Below are 16,730 nucleotides of genomic sequence, written 5' to 3' on the forward strand. Positions count from 1 at the left end.
AAGAGGTTATTCAGGTCCACTATCAATGGGATCATCCCCCTCTATGGGTGGGATAGCTCCCTTATTGATGGGATAAGTTCCCCCTTAATAGAGATACATGAACCAACTGGAGGCGCATCCATTTCATCAAACCGACCTCTAGAATGTTCTAGAAGTAACCACAAGTAACTTTTTCAAGATAAAACTCGCGCATTTTGCCTTTTACAGAGGGACGCACCTGTCCCTTAACATACAGAGCGTCCATGGACGCAGATTTTGTGAACATGGTCAGCGTCCCCGCAGGTAAGGCTAGAGAGAACCTGCGACCCCAGAGATAAACATAGTTTTTACAAGACTTTCTCTCTTCTTTGAGTTTGAGATGGATAACAGAGGCATGAGACTTGCCTAAGAGGGTAGCATGACTGTTGATTTGAGCCATACTAACTGTAAGTAGTCAAGGTGACATTTTTTAGTGTAACACCTTCCTCAAGAGGAGAAATGCGAAGGCCTAATGCAAACTATTACTCATAGAGTCATTAACAGTAGATCCATAGCGGCCAACATCACATGAACTTGTATTTTATCAGTCATTATAGTATATTTGGTAGAATATTGGAGCAAGAAGGAAAATAATACATGAAGCTTAAATCTGAGAATCTAATGCATCAAAATTAAGAAGAAAATGGATAAAATAGATAATTGAATGGAATGCAAAGATACATGGAGCGCATTTTAAGGATTAGATTTCATATCAATATAGGCATATCTCATCAAAATTAGAATAATATGAATCCATAAATTCATGAAAACACTTCTAGTAGCTACTATTACATGTAATCTGAGAAGAACAATAAGAACATGTGGAACAAAAACAAAGAGAGCACATACTACAGATTTAGATGAGATGGAATCACAAAAAAATTGTATTAATTTTCCATAGAGCATACATTTCATTGGAAGTAGACATATCTTGTCTCTAGGAAAACCCAAAATTATGAACCATTGGTTCAGTCTCATAAAATGGTTTTTATAGGGACTTAGAGGGAGAGCCTGTTACAAAATATTCATTCTTGATTTCATTGCAGTGGATAATCATAACAAAAAATTCAACATGATCCGTGGCACAACTGTACTAACCAAACCCTAACTGATTGACTGAAAATAAAATATTTACATAAAACAGGAAATAAAAGTGTCATAGTCATCACAATCTGCAATATCACTGGTCACAATAGGCAGGTTATGGAGGTTGCATAGATGGTTCAATGATTTGGAGAACATGAGGGTTGACAAACTGCTCACATCTTTTCCAAAGTGTTGGCGCTAGTAGAGGAGCCTGGAAGAATCGTTGATATGAAATTTTTAGGTGGGTCAGACCTACATAGTTAGTCTGGGGAGAAACAGGGTCTTTACCATCCCTAACAACTGAAATTTCCTCTTTAGATAGTTTAGCACGGTCTTACCCTTCAGAGTGGAAGTCTTTTCATGGGAAGAATCTACTTTTATTTTGGCCTCCACTAATATTTGGATGTATTGTTCCAAATAGATGAGCACTCCCCCAAAGTCCCAACAACTGGGAAACCCTACCCTAACAATCCTCTTGAACTCAGTGTTGAAGGCAACCACATTCTTTGATACCACCTCTAGGTACTCCTCATCTTTGACCCTAGCTTTCTTCTTCTGTAAAACCTTAGAAATATTCATGATATTAGTTACGTTGTCCACCACATCAATGGGTGTCAGCTCATTGAGTGGCCTCTCATTCACAAACTGAATGAACCTTTTGGAAATCTGGGAGTTCTTTTCTCCCTCCTCTTTGGTTGACAGGATGAAGCCTTCATAGTCTTTGATTACAATCATTTGTTCATCCATCAAGGTTATATACTCCCATTGGTTCCTTACCTCTTCAATGATCTCATCCCAACCCAATTGCTTGGCTTGTAATAGAGACATGTTTCTTTTAAGCTTTGCCTTTAACTCAAAGATCTTTTGGTTTGCTACCTATAGATTCATACTGATGATTTTTTCCTTTGTTTTGGCAGTCTTCAAATACTTCTCTTTCCACGTTAGGATTCTTTGGGAAGTATCTAGATAGTTTTGCATCCTTTTAAGCCCCCCCTTGAAAGATGGAGCTCAGTGAGGGTCTTAGTGAGTTGTTCAGTAAGGTTTTGAGGATCCTCGGGCACTATCACTGCACATATATGTGAGTCTATTCTCTTTTTCAGCTCTGCTTCCTGCTTCTTAAGGACCATTATTTCATTGTTCCTGTCAATGAGCTCTTTGGCTAGGATCTCCTTCTCTTCTTCTACCTGTGAAAGTTCTTCGGATTGAACATGATCACTACCTAGCATATTAATCTTATGCCTAAGCTCCTAGACTGTAGGGGTGAATACCTGTGGTAATTGAGACAAATGTTGTATAACTTTCATAGTACTTCTGGAGGGTGCCCTTGCGAAGCTTGGGTACTTTCACCAACAAAGGCTATTGCCTGGAGACCAATGTACCTATTTATGATACCTTCGCTGGTAGTCTTGGTCCATAATTATCCCAACCTATCTTTGGAAGGTCCTTATATCCGCTTCTTGTATTTTGGTGTCCAATCCTAATCACCCATAGTGGAAATACTTGGAAGCGGCTTGTTTGGTTGTATCTTTAGGGAATATTTTAGTGAGTGCTCTTTGCTCCTAGATTTCCATAAGTTTATATTTTTTGAGTCTTTAAAAAGTTCTCTTCACATTTAAAAGTCATTGATCAACAGGTTCGTCGGTCCGGGAGGCTTCATGGGATTTCAACTATGAGTGTCGAACCCTCATCTAGAAGGTGTATGAGTAGTTATGCTGGTGATTTTCAACCAGTATCAGCTGACGCATCAGAGATTAATCCAGCTCTAGGGGTGCTTATTTCATAGGGTGAACCTAGTGCAATTCATAATTTGGATGGAAACACTCTAGTCCTTTCTAGGGTGTTCTTCCAATTGGAAGACAAGATTGATATTGAAGACATCCCTGAGTCTCCCATGACTCCTTCGACACCCATTCCTTCTCATATTCCATAGTTGTATCATATGTGGGTACCCCAACTCACAGGCTAACAAGCCCTATTCACTCTGTTTTTTTTTCCAGATGGCCAATGTTAGTGGCGTAAACATGGCTTTAGATACTTCTGGTGTTCAAACCCATCCTTCAATTGCAGGAGGGGGTACTATTTATATCTCTACTATTATACCCAATACAATAGCTGTTGGATCTACCTCCTTTATAGCTCCGATTGGCAGCACCCAACCTTTCGCTTCTTTCACTGGTACCTATCATTTCGGGAAGCCACCTAGTGGGATTTCCCCATTTCCTTAAACCTTTCCATCTATTTTTTCCACATCTATGACTTCTATTCCAAGTGGTTCAACATCCTTTCAGGGTTTTTCTTTTGGAAGCGGTCATATCCCTCCTTCCAATCCATCGTTGAACTTAGGACAAACTCAAAATGTTAATCCTTTCCAAGGAGGTCAAGGATGGCCAAATCCTTTTAGGATCTGGGAATCCATACCATTTATTTGGTCAGTAGGAGAGTATGCCCTTCCCCTCCACTGAGACCTCATAGGTATTTCCTCTGCTAGCTAGTGCATGGAATCCTTATCTAAGGTTATCCCCTTCTTTCAATGTTCTGCTAGGAGGAAACTATCCTATGTATGGTAACCATGCAGTAGGGGGTGGATACCCTCCGAATACCTCTGGGCCACAAGGATTTCCTTATGGTTCAACTCCTTCTATGAGTAACCCATGGAAACTTGGTGCCTCTCCAAATCCAGGATACTCTTTTCCTAATATCGGAAATTATGCTCTTGGTGGGTGGAATTCTCCTGCTCCTCCATGCTTACCATTCCTAGCAAATTTAAACTTTCCAGATCTTTTGAAGTTGATGAATGATCTGATTCGATACAATCCAGATTGGCCTCCAGTTCCCACCAAACTTTCGTCTGATATTCCTAAATTTGAAGGGAAGTCTGGGGAGGATCTGACTGATCATATAACCATGTTCCATTTATGGTGCTCATCGAACTCCTTGATCGATGATTTGATCAGGTTGAGATTATTCCAATGCACCCTAACTGGAAACACTGCAAAATGGTATATTGAGCTAAAAGGGGGTACCTTTGCTACATTTGATGAACTAGCTACTATGTTTTTAAACCATTTCAGTTACCTATCCGATATGATGCTGGAACTGAGCTCCTAGCCAGTTTTGAGAAAGACAAAGCAACTCATATTTCTGACCATATCCAAGAATGGTGCAAAAGGAAGAGGATTATTAAGGCCTATATCCCTGATGAGTTCCTTCTCGAATGGTTTTTGAAATATTTATAGCCATAAATTTCTAAGGATGTGTCGCTCTATGGAGTGTTCATTGAAGAACATACCATCTTTAGAGCCCAAAAATTAGAACTTATATATTCTCAATATGGAGTTCCCTATAAGATTTTTCCTAATGCTCCTCGATCAAAGACCTATCTAGCCAAACCTAAGCCATGACTCCATGCCAATGGAATTGTAGGATCGATCGATAGTAGTACAACTTACCTATTGAATCAATTGCAGTAGTTGTCTTTAAAATCTACTTCTCTAGCGCAAACATCGCCATCAGTGCCTATGCCTTCCCAACCTTTAACAATTAATGTTGTTTAATCTTTGAACCTCAAAGGAGACCAACAATCTGATGGGAAGAAGAAGGGACGTGGTGAGAAGAAATATAAGGTTGGGAAAGGGAATGTGAACAAGTCTAGTAATGATACTTGAGAGGGCAAGAAGGAATCGAAAAATAAAGTAAAGTTTCCATGCAAGTTATGTAGTGGGGGTCATATTACCCATCTTTGCCCTAATATTCAGGATGCTCAACACTTGTTAGCTTAGCAGGGTTCTTCGAATTCCCAGGTTGTGTTGACTAACCCTTTTCCCTAAGGGCAACAAATGTTTGCTGACACTAACGTTCGTATTGGAACCCCACAAGGGGTAACCAGGAAGGGGAATCTACATCAAATGTCTATATGGTAAGGCCTCATGTTGATGTTGCTACAATATCACACAATTATGGTGAACTGGAACCTTATAAGGCTAAGTATACTTCCAATATTCCAGAGCCACTCCATATCGAGAGACCCGTAGTTGAGCCTATACCTCATATGCCGAAAGTCTCTACAAAACGTTTGACCATTAATCCCAATGCTATGGATGCTTAGAGCTACTCTATTTGTGAAGATCTTGCTCAACGACCCTACAAGATGTTAGTGTGAAAGGTACTCCAATCGTGTTCTACACAAAGGAGTGAATTTCTCACTGTGATCAGAGTGGTGGATCCGAAAAATTCTCTTGTTATAACATTTGATATGTCAGGTGCTAAGAAGAGACTCCCTCATCAAATGGCTTTCCAAATTAAATATAAATATCAAAAAATGAATATCTTTTGAACTATAGTCAATGAAGGGGCTTCGACATGTGTCATGTCGCTATCATGTTGGAAGGCTATCAGATCTCTAAAAGAAGTTCCTTCCCATACTCTCCTTATCGCATTCAATGGTCATTCTCATAGGCTTCATGTAATTCTTCCAGCCTTTCCTGTCTGTGTTGGGGGCAAGGTTGTCAATGTTGAGGTAGAAACCGTTGATGCCAATCTGGATTATAATATTTTGTTAGGTCAAATTTGGGTTTAAGAAATGGATGCTATTATTTCTTCATTATTTCACATCCTATGCTTCCCCCACGAGGGGATAAATGTTATGATAGATCAAATGGATTATTCTCCTAATGATCTCAATGCATCTTCTGATTCTACTGTCCCCTTGGTGAAGAATACCAAGCAACTTATGGAGAATTTGGGAGTTGGAATGTATTCCTCATTGATGGGTACTTCTAATCTTCCTTCTCCTATTATTCATGTTAATTCTATTTCATCCTCTAAGGTCGCGCCTTGAAGAGGTTCCTTCAGAATTCATTATTTTTCTGATCCTTGGCCCTTACCCCCATTTACCGCCACATTAGAGGAAGGGAAAGTGGGTGGAATGGCATACCCTATATCTGCAACGGAAATCACGTACCAATATATGGTGAATTCTATAGATTCTGATCCCATTCCTCTCCCATAAGAGGATTTGGATGGTGATGTGGCTCCGGTCTAGACTCGTGACTCCGCTTCAGCTATGGATTGCCTTGATATAGTCTTACCATATGAAGAGGCAATCCTAGAAAAAATTACTAGTGTAGAAATACCATAAGATTATTTGCATCATTGGTCATATTTTCTCCCTGACTTGCATCAAGTTGAGTCAAATTTGTCTAGTCCTTCTTCAACTGGAAGTGTTCACAAAATCTTAAATCCTTTGGCCCCAACACAAATTTTTTTCCGAAGGAAATATGTCTAATATTTCAAAAACTATTTCGGTCAACATCTCCAGGAATCCCAATATTATCAAAAATATCTTCATCGGAGTTGCATGTTCCCCTGAGGAAATCAATATTTATATCGACCTCTTTAAAGAATTTTGAGATGTGTTTGCTTGGTATTATGAGATAATGCCTGGAATCGACCCATTGATAGTTCAACATGAGATCAAAACTTATGAAAACGCTAAGCCTGTACGACAAAAGATTCGACCGGTAAATCCTGGGAAATAACAACTATTAAAGATGAGGTTAAAAAGCTGCTTAAGGCGTGTTTCATATACCCTGTTCTGTAACTGATTGGGTCTCGAATAAGTCCCTATTGATAAAAAAGCAAGGAACGATCCAAGTATGCATTGAATTTAGGGATTTCAACAAGGCTTGTTCTAAAGATAATTTCCCCACTATGTTTATTGATTAGATCATTGATGAGTGTGCTAGAAATGAGGTGTTCTCCTTCATGGATGAATTTTTAGGATATAATCAAATAACTATCCATCCTGAAGATCAACACAAGACAACATTTATTTTCCCTTGGGGTACATTTGCATACAAAAAGATGTCTTTTGGCCTTAAAAATGCTGGAGTGAATTTTCAGCGGGCCATGTATTATTATTTCCATAACATCAAGAACATTATAGAAGCATATCTGGATGACCTAGCTTCTCATTCTCGAAAGAGAATTGATCATCCACATCACCTTCATTTTTTTGAATGATGTCATTACCATAAGATCTGGTTGAATCCTAATCGATGCATTTTTGCTATCACATCCGATCGGTTACTGGGATTCACTGTATCCAACGAAGGGATTCATGTTGATCCCTTCAAGGTTGAGGCAATACTTCAGTTGCCTCCCCCGTCAACAGTTCGTCAACTTTAGAGTCTCCAAGGTAAAGCCAATTTCTTAAGGAGATTTATCGTAAATTACGCTGAGATTACGAAAGGATTTATGCGATTACTGAAGAAAGGAGTCCCATTTGTTTGTGATGATTTCACTAAACCATCCTTCGATGCTTTGGAAAAGGAACTTACCTCTGCTCCTTTTTTGAGTCCACCTGATTATAGCAAGGATTTCCTCTTATATCTCACTACGGTAGAATCAACCATTGGGATGGTTCTGGTTCAAGAAGACCATGCTCTTAGAGAGCATGTGATTTACTATCTGAGCTGAGGCTTAGTCGGTCCTGAACTTTGATATTCTCATATAGAGAAATTAGCTTTGGCAGTAGTTCACACTGTCTAGCGACTTCATCATTATATTTTGCTTAGAAAAACTTTTGTGTTGGCCGATGTCAACCCATTTCAATTTTTCCTCAATAGGTGAGTGATTGTGGGTAAATATAATAAATGGTTTGTCATATTACAAGAATTCGATCTTGAGCTCATGTCAACCAAGTCCAAAAAATATTTAGTATTCAAAGAATTATTCTCAGAGTTTCCCTGTGAAGAAGAGGTTGTTTATGAAGAGTCATTTCGTGATGAACATCTCTCCTTCATTGCTTCACAAGATCCTTGGTATGGAGACATCATATTATATCTCCAGACTTTGAAGTTCCCTTGGATTTTTCGAAGGATGAACGTAGAAAATTACATCACCTAGCTAAAAATTATATTATTATCGGTGACACTTTGTATCATCGCAGGATTGATTCAATCCTTAGATGTTGTTTAACCTTAGAAGAAGCTGAATTTGTTCTTAATGACTTCCATAGTGGAGCTTGTGGAGGTCATCTATCTGGGCTTGCTACAACCCAAAAAATCTTGCGTGTAGGCTATTTTTGGCCCTTGATTTTTAAAGATTGCATGGAAGTGGTCAAAAAGCACCATCCTTGTCAAATATATACTAAAAAAATGTGCACTTATCTAGATCCACTTTTCCCCGTCATCAGTGCTGGTCTGTTCAAAAAGTGGGGTATTTATTTTATGACTTGTAACCTGGCTTCGGAAAAGGGTCACAAGTACATTATCGTAGCAGTGGACTACTTTACGAAGTGGGCTGAAGCTATGCCTACTTTCACAAATGATGGTGAGACAAAAACTATTTTCCTTCTCAAACAAGTCATTTCTCATTTCAGTATTCCAAAGGAGATTGTCACTGACCATAGTAGTCATTTCCAAAATAAGATGATGTCTAAGTTGGATTTAAAATTGGGATTTCGGCAGGAGCATTCGTCTCCGTACTATCCTCAAGCTAATGGTCAGGTTGAAGCCATGAATAAATCCCTCAAAACTATCCTGCAAAGGACAATCAATAAAGCTAGATCCAACTGGCACATCATGCTATATCCTACACTTTGGGCATACTGGATGTCGGTTAAGACCACCACGAGTTTTACTCCTTTTCAACTAGTTTACAATTTGGAATCAATCTTCCCTGTAGAATGTGAGATTCCATCTCTTAAATTAGCAGTCGAACTTCTTCCAGACACATCTAGTCTTGAATAACACCTTATTCATTTGGAACATTTTGATGAGTAGTGTCGAGATGCAACCACAATAAATGAGGCTCATAAAAAGAGAGTAAAAGTCCAATATGACAAGACTGTGCGTACTAGTTTTTTCTCTGAAGGTGACCTTGTCCTATTTTATGACCAAGATAAAGACATCTTGGGGGCAAGTAAGTTAAAACCTATGTGGTACGGTTCATTCATCATTAAATGTCTTGAATAAACATGCCTATGAGTTCGTTGACTTTGACGGAAATGTGTTGTCGGAGCCCAGAAATGGGCTCTATATTAAGAAGTATTATGCCTAGGTTATTGTCTATCATTTGATTTATTTTTTAAATATTGTACATAGTTGTTTATTTATGTCTATGGGTATCGTGGTAATGGTGGTGTTTTGGTATGCTTTGGCAGGTATCAATGGGTGATCTAGTGTATATGGGATTCATCGATGGTGCTGGTAGACATACTCAAAACTTAGCTTCCGCCGCTTGGGTAATAAACTATCCATCTGGTCAGTTGTTAGCCACAAGAGGAGCATGTATCTTTCCTACATCCAATAATATGGCTAAATACAATGTTGTCATTAATTTACTATCTGAAGCAATATCTTTTGGTATTGAATTGTTAGTAGTTTATCTAGATTCATAGTTGGTGGTGTCTCAAATAAATAACATATATCGTGTGAGAGATCCTTTATTACATCGCCAATTTCTGAGAGTGAGATTATTACAAAGATCATTTAATTTTATTACTTTCATTCATATTCCACGACCAGGAAATTCATTTGCTGATTCTATAGCTAATAAAGCATTAGATTGGCATATTAATCATTCATCACATTAAAATAAAAAATACCATGATATCATCCGTATATATGATCAAACCATCAAGAAATTATCCATATATAGATAGGCATACAAATGTCCTACAAAATTATGGCTTAAGCCTGATCATGTCCATAAAAATATTAGTCATCTAAAATCTAAGTCTACGGGCCTTGCCTTGGATGAGCATCACGGAAGAAGACGATGGCATTTACCACTCGTCAAAAGAGTTGCACCCATTCTCGTGGTACTCCTACCACCTGCCTCTGAATGGCCTCAGGGAGATCCTCTATAGCAACCATTAGAACTTGGTGAGTTAAACTCTCCAAGTTCATCTGAACTATATGTAAGACTATCTCAATTTTAGTTGTTGCTCTCTCTGTGTCTCTACCATGATGCCTGTGCCTAGGAAGACCCTCGGGTCTCACTGGTCCAACATCTGCATCATGATCAAATAATATTTTAATATTTTTGTTTCATGAAAAAAAATTAACTTCTTAAATATCATATTCAAAATCAAAAAATGAAATAACATAAAATTTAATTTTTTTACCCATCTCGCCCCATGTAGCGCCCTCAAGAAGGGCCAAATACGAGTCCTCTTGGTATTCTAAGCCTACATAGGGATAGTCATCTATAGCTATGATTTTTTCCTCCCACCAAGGGAGAACTCATCATCGAATGCTGCTTGAGTGACTTCGCCCCCGCCTAATCGCCTGATCAGATCTGACCATATGGCCATCCTTGGATCTCTAGGATTTTTGATAGTGGTAGACACTCTGGGTAGGAGTGTTGGTACTCTCTCAAAGAAGGAGGATAAAAGTATGCTACCATAACCGAAATTCTTTGTTTTTCCTTGTCTCACTGAAGTTAGTTTCTTTTTCATACAAGTCAGGAGGCATGTGCACCAATCAAATACTTTTGGATGCAGGCACTCTACAGCACTTGCCACTCTGATAATGGTAAAGAGAATGATATTGATTGGAAATAATCTCACATTCTTGATCAGAATTTGAGATCTAACCTTGTTTGTGCCCTCTGTGCAGTAGATATCTATCTAATCAGAGACATTTAGGCCTCCCGAGGCCCTCTCTTTTTGATCAACTGCATCCCCTTTCGGGAAAGCCCTATAATGAAGTAAATATATTCTACATATATTTCCAAAGGCATTTGATCTATCATAAAGACCTCTTGGTTTGGGTCCCAGTAATGGGCAAACATTTCTAGCAATTGAGTTTTGGTTTTCATGTTTGACAACATGTAAAATTTGAGTAATCCATAATTTCTTAATGCATCCAATGCTCCTTGATCTCCTAGAACCTCATTTTCAACTTCACTACGCTCTCTCTCCTTCCAAATAATTGAAATCCTGCAATTTGAAGAATTTTAATCCATTAGAATTTGATTTCTCAAAGATGTCTATGCATACGTGACTTTTCTAAATGATAGCCACGTGTTTACTTTTCCTTTGAAAACTCGCGTGTAGGGATTTCTACACACGACTTTCAAAGGGTCGACCCGCATACACATAGAAGCAAATTTTAAATTAAAAATCCCTACGGTGAAAAATCACTTGAATTTATTCAAAATGCATGAAAAGATGACAAGTTGAGTTTAGAATTACCTGGAAGCCTTTGGTTGATGAATGGGTTGAGGAAATCATGGAATGTGGTTGCCCAAATTTTTCTCCCAAGCTCTCAAACTCTCAACACTTGCAAGTCAAAATGAATTGTGGTGAGTTGAAATGTCTTTTTATAATGAAATTTTAAAAACCCACTTTTATAAAGTTCATATTTTTTAATTTTTATTATTTCATGAACTTTTAATTTTTGGCTTGAAATGTTGGGGAAGGTTGTTTTTCAGGGTAAGTGAAGACTTTGAGACATTTTTTCAACACTTCGACTCCATGATCATAGACCTATCGTGGCAGGTATCATTTTCATTACTGGCATATAGGTTAGGATATATCACTTTCCACTGCATTATCCACTTTAACCTCATACTGCGATATTTTTCCATAGGGTCGACCCCATTATGTTGCGATTTTCAACCACTTTCACTCATTGTCTTATAAAATCATAACATAATGGTAGAGCCATTCCTTACATGGGATTCCTAGTTAGATCCTTGCTAGCATATGTTTCCCATGCTGCAAGAAGTGCTTAGGCTCGAGAGTCCTCTTTAGTCCTGCCATGACTTTGTGATGAAGCCTCATTTCTCTTCTTCTTCGCTATTTTTCTAGCTTTATACCCTAGAGGCTCCCATGTGTTAAGTTGTATTGTTGCATTTCATATTGACTACTTGTACCCTTTTGGCCTTAAGACAACTTCATTTGGACTCATGTATAAGCCACTTTTGACCATGACCTTTCTGCAAGTTCAAAACCATGCATTCATTAGCCTCTACGACTCGGCATATTTCATCTGTGGAAAGAAAATTCCTTTGAGTTTTGATGACCAGTTTCACCACCTTGCATTGAGCATAGGAATGTTCTAGCCCTAGGAACTAGAGCATCTGTTTTTGGACACTCGTTCTTTCCACTGTACTATAGGAATTCTTTTATTCCTTTTTAGGCTTTAAATATGAAAAAAGAAAAAAAAAAAATTATATATCCCAAAAAGAGCGGGAACGTGACATTTATTTCCATATTCGATGACAACAAGAGCCAGTTATGTCACCCTTAAATAAAGCACTTAAGATAAGTCTTTCAGGCTCCATTTCGAATGGGACTTAGTTTGAATTTAGGAGAGACATAACCTTGTTAATAAGTCAGTCATCCTCTGGTTGGTTATCTCTTCTAATCATATGGAGAGTTTGTTAATGCCTTCTGCATTGCAAACTTATACAAACTTATTTTATGTTGCCATATAGTCACATATGTGTCGTGCTTTTGTTCAAGGGAAGTCAACATGTGTCGGCCATTATGTGGTGTCTCTTGACTCATTTTCAGTCAGCCATACTCGCTCTGCCAAAGTTATCTTCAATATCACATCATTTATTTGGTCTTTTGTTCGTGCTAGTTAAGAAGGTCTCCATTGAATTCTTGCTAGCGTGTCTGCTCTTATCGACTCCGACAAATTTCTTTGAGAGTAGGCCTAGAGCTACACCTTGGCCCTATTTACATCATTGATAGGTGACCTTGTGCTCAACATTGATCAATACCATGGGTCTTTAACTGAGTGGTTTCCCTTGTGTTCGACGTCAGCTTATATTATCACATATTGGTATTTGTGTAGTACCTTGGTTTCCATTTGACCCTATTTGTGGATTCCTCACCTTTGTGTCAGATTTCATTATGGGTTGGTTTAGAGGGTTTCTATTGTGCGCTAGCCACATCTTGTGTACACTGGAAACATACTTCAAAATGGTTACTTCATCTCTTTTCGTCTGAGTCCTTCCAAATTATTGGCCTGTGGGCTACACTCACGCTGGTTGATGTGGGATACCTTAATTCCTTCCTTCCAGCAGATATTTTACCAACAACTCCAACTCATTGCTTTGGAAATAATATCTAGAGTCTTTTTTCAGTGCCTTAGGGTTTGCAGTCATCAGTGGCAGACTCCTTCGTTATCGACAGTGAGAATACATCAATGTATCCTAATTGATATACTCTCAAGTTTTCGACTTCAACACATTTATTCGTACTTCTTAGATTGTACTGGGGTACCTTGAATCTCACCATCATTATCGGTGAGTTGTCTCACATTTGTTAACAATATACATCAATGACCGGTAATCAAACGATTTCTCGCATGGTCAAATTTAGATCATTTATTCCCATAGTGTAGAAATGTACCATCCGCAATTAGTGAAGACCTCAGGTTGTGTCAGCATCTTGGTTCGCTTGTCAGTCCTTTCAGTTTTCTGCCAATGCTACCAGCCACCCTTATATGTTGCAGTTCATTTCAACAACATTCTATATGTTGACACCCGAGTTTTATGCAGTACCACTATTCCACCTATATGATATGGTACTATTATGAGGATCAATTATGCAACATCAGTGATCAGACATTCTTCGAGCATCATTGATCAATTCTTATATATGTGATATTGAGACATAGCTCCGTTGTGTTCCTTTGCGGCTATGATCAGACGATCCACTATGTATTCTCCAGTCTTCTTTGTACACTTATGTATACATGATGGATCCACTTTGTACTTGATCAACAAACATGCTTTATTATCTTTGAGCATGGGTATGCCCACCTCAGACATGAGTCTTCTTTCTGATTCCTTCTACAGGTATTCAACGGGTTGGAATCTAGTGATTTCCTCTCAGGTTCTCAAATGATATCTCTCTTTACTTAATACATTTCAGCCATTGTGTACCCCTTCTAACCTCATATATTAGGGGGAATCTGTTATAGCATCATTCAACACTCCTGTAGTTATGATTCTGTTATATGGCCTTGGGTAACCCTTTCCCATTCAGACTTGATCACTTATTAAAAAACATTCTTTTTTAAATTCCATACGTGAATCTTCCCTTATAAAAGTGCATGTACATGCGGGTACCATAATACCAAACCCGCGTACATAATTTAAAATATGAAAAAATAAAATATTTCCTATTTCTCGGGTGGGGTTTATGGGTTTCACCAAAATCCCACCTACAAAAGCCCGTGGTCTAACTGAATCAACTGATTTTCTGTGGTATTTATACACCTCATGGGAAGGCCTAAATCATAGAGGGAGATAGGATATCGACATTATAGTCCCTTTGTCCCCAGATCAAGTCTAATTTTCCCTATGCCTCTTGCACTCCCAGCCATAGGAAACCCTTGTTTTCTTGCAGATAGTATCATCTTCCATTATATGACATCCTTTTGTACATGTTGAGCGGTGATCTTTGAGGCTTGGGTTGGACGGATCCAAAGGAAGGTTTTGTTGGTGCTGTGGTCGGATCATGTTGTATTCTTCCACTCCTATTTATTGATATCAATAAAGAAGCTTTGTCTTGTTCCTGAAATGTTATGATGTCATGTTTTTTATAATTCATGTCTAACATATCATGCTTTATATATTTATGCTTGATGATCTAGCATGTCTATTATGCATATTCTTTGAACTACTTTATATGTATATGCTTCTTTGAATTGTGTTGCATGTTTGATCACTTTGGAGGAAGCAGAAGGTTTGGACCCTATAGAATTAACATCAAATGTAGGACCTCCAGGTACTCTTCACAAAGAAAAATTTAGTAGTTCTCATAGTTTGCTTTCTTGAATGTATGCTTCTTGTTGATTGTGTGCCTTCGACCTGTTGAGGTTGTCAACCCTTACCTTAGGGAAATTTTTCCTACAAACAATGGTGATTAATGAAATGAACAAAAATTCCTAAAGATTTAGACCTTGTTTACATGAGTTAAGATCCATACAGAGAGTTGAAGTTCTACCAGTGTGTCACCAAGTGTTATAGCTGCGACAAACACCCTCCAAAAATTTTCCCATGCTTTGATTTTGGAGCCTCCCTTTTGTCCACATGAGCTTATCATTTACTAACATCAAGTATTCATGTTATGTTAAAGACTTATCTTTTCATGTTGTGCTTGTGATTTCTTGTTTTGATCCCGACCTGAATATTTTCAATCACAAGCAAGCTTTTTCCCACACCTTGCAGCATTTCCGGTTTTCCCTCCAGAAATTGCACAATATTGGAAGGCAGGCTAGTCTTGAGAATATGAATTGCACAATCCAAATAGGAAGGCCAACCTTGAGTTCATAAACTATGCAATTCTAGTAGAAAGCCTTGCCTTGAGGTCAGAAATTACACAAAGCTTCCCTTGCCCTCAAGAACAACGCAATTCACTGAGTCAAGGAGTTGCCTAGTCCCTTGTGGTTGGGAACTACGCAATCCTTCTTAGCAGTGTGAATGGCCAGTTTCCCCAAAAATAAAAAATCAGTCGCTATAAAATAGAAAGTGGTCAATTAGTTTCCTGAAGGATGGCACAAGTTGCTATTTTTGGACTTTCCGCCAAGTATCGCTTTTTCCTTGATTTTAGGCACACGTGTCATAAAGCCTAACTAGACTAGATATATATAATGGATGACCCTAGAGATGATTTTCATATTTGATCTTGGAGCTCTAGCCTTCCCAAGGAGATAAAGGAGCCTTTGGTTGAGTTTGTGGCACTTTTTTGGGTGAGTTTAGCTTTTTTCGTCTTTTGTCACTTTTTCTGTTGTCTTTTGTCATTTCACTTTTGTGATTGATGTTTTTCTTGTTTATTTTCATGGTTGATGGTGTTTTAACTTATATTAGCTTGTACAACCGTTGGTTGAGTCTCTTGTCTGCCTTTTACAAGTGTCACATCAACTTTCTTATTTCTTCCCATTAGTGGTCATTGTTTCGGTGACTCCCCGTCCATATTTGTTTTTCCTTTAGCATGTTGATCTTCTGCACTTGATTTTCACTGATCTATATTTCTTTAGCTATATCTACTCTCTCAATTTCACTGTCACTCAGATCTACCACTTTCCCATCCTCTTTCTGGGCAGATATTCCCTTCAATTGGCCAACAGCTGCTTGCTCAACTGGCATTGCACAAGTCCAAGGCTCAAGCCTCATGCTTGGCCTCTAAGACTGTGCAATGTGCAGTCTCTGGATTTCCCAACTGTGCATTATATAGTTCGAGCGCTCAAACCTCATCCTTGGCTACTGATACTACTCAATGTGTAGTTCTTGAAGCCAATTCCTTCCCCCAGCTCAAGAATCACACAATTTTCCCTCTCAATCTTGTGGTTGATGCCTTGATATTGTTTTGTGAGTGATTTTTCTGAAACTAATTCATGTTTTCCATGCGTACATTTTCCTCCTACAAGTATTGTAGTTGTTGCAAACTTATATTGATCAGTCATTGTTATCATGTCCCCCAATAGATCTGCCTCAAAGAACACTACAAAAACTAGCATCGGGTTGGAAGTTGAGAGTACTCCAATGAAATTGCTAGTTTTCTCATATACTCAGTTGTTTGTAGAGAAAGAGTCTAAGATCACATGGCACAAAATGAATGAGGCATTCTCAACAAGAAGCTTCAAAGTAGATCTTGA

Source organism: Pinus tabuliformis, chromosome 9 (assembly GCF_031772625.1).
Source record: "Pinus tabuliformis cultivar Carrire ecotype Pingquan chromosome 9, CPIR1, whole genome shotgun sequence".
Lineage (NCBI taxonomy): Eukaryota > Viridiplantae > Streptophyta > Pinopsida > Pinales > Pinaceae > Pinus > Pinus tabuliformis.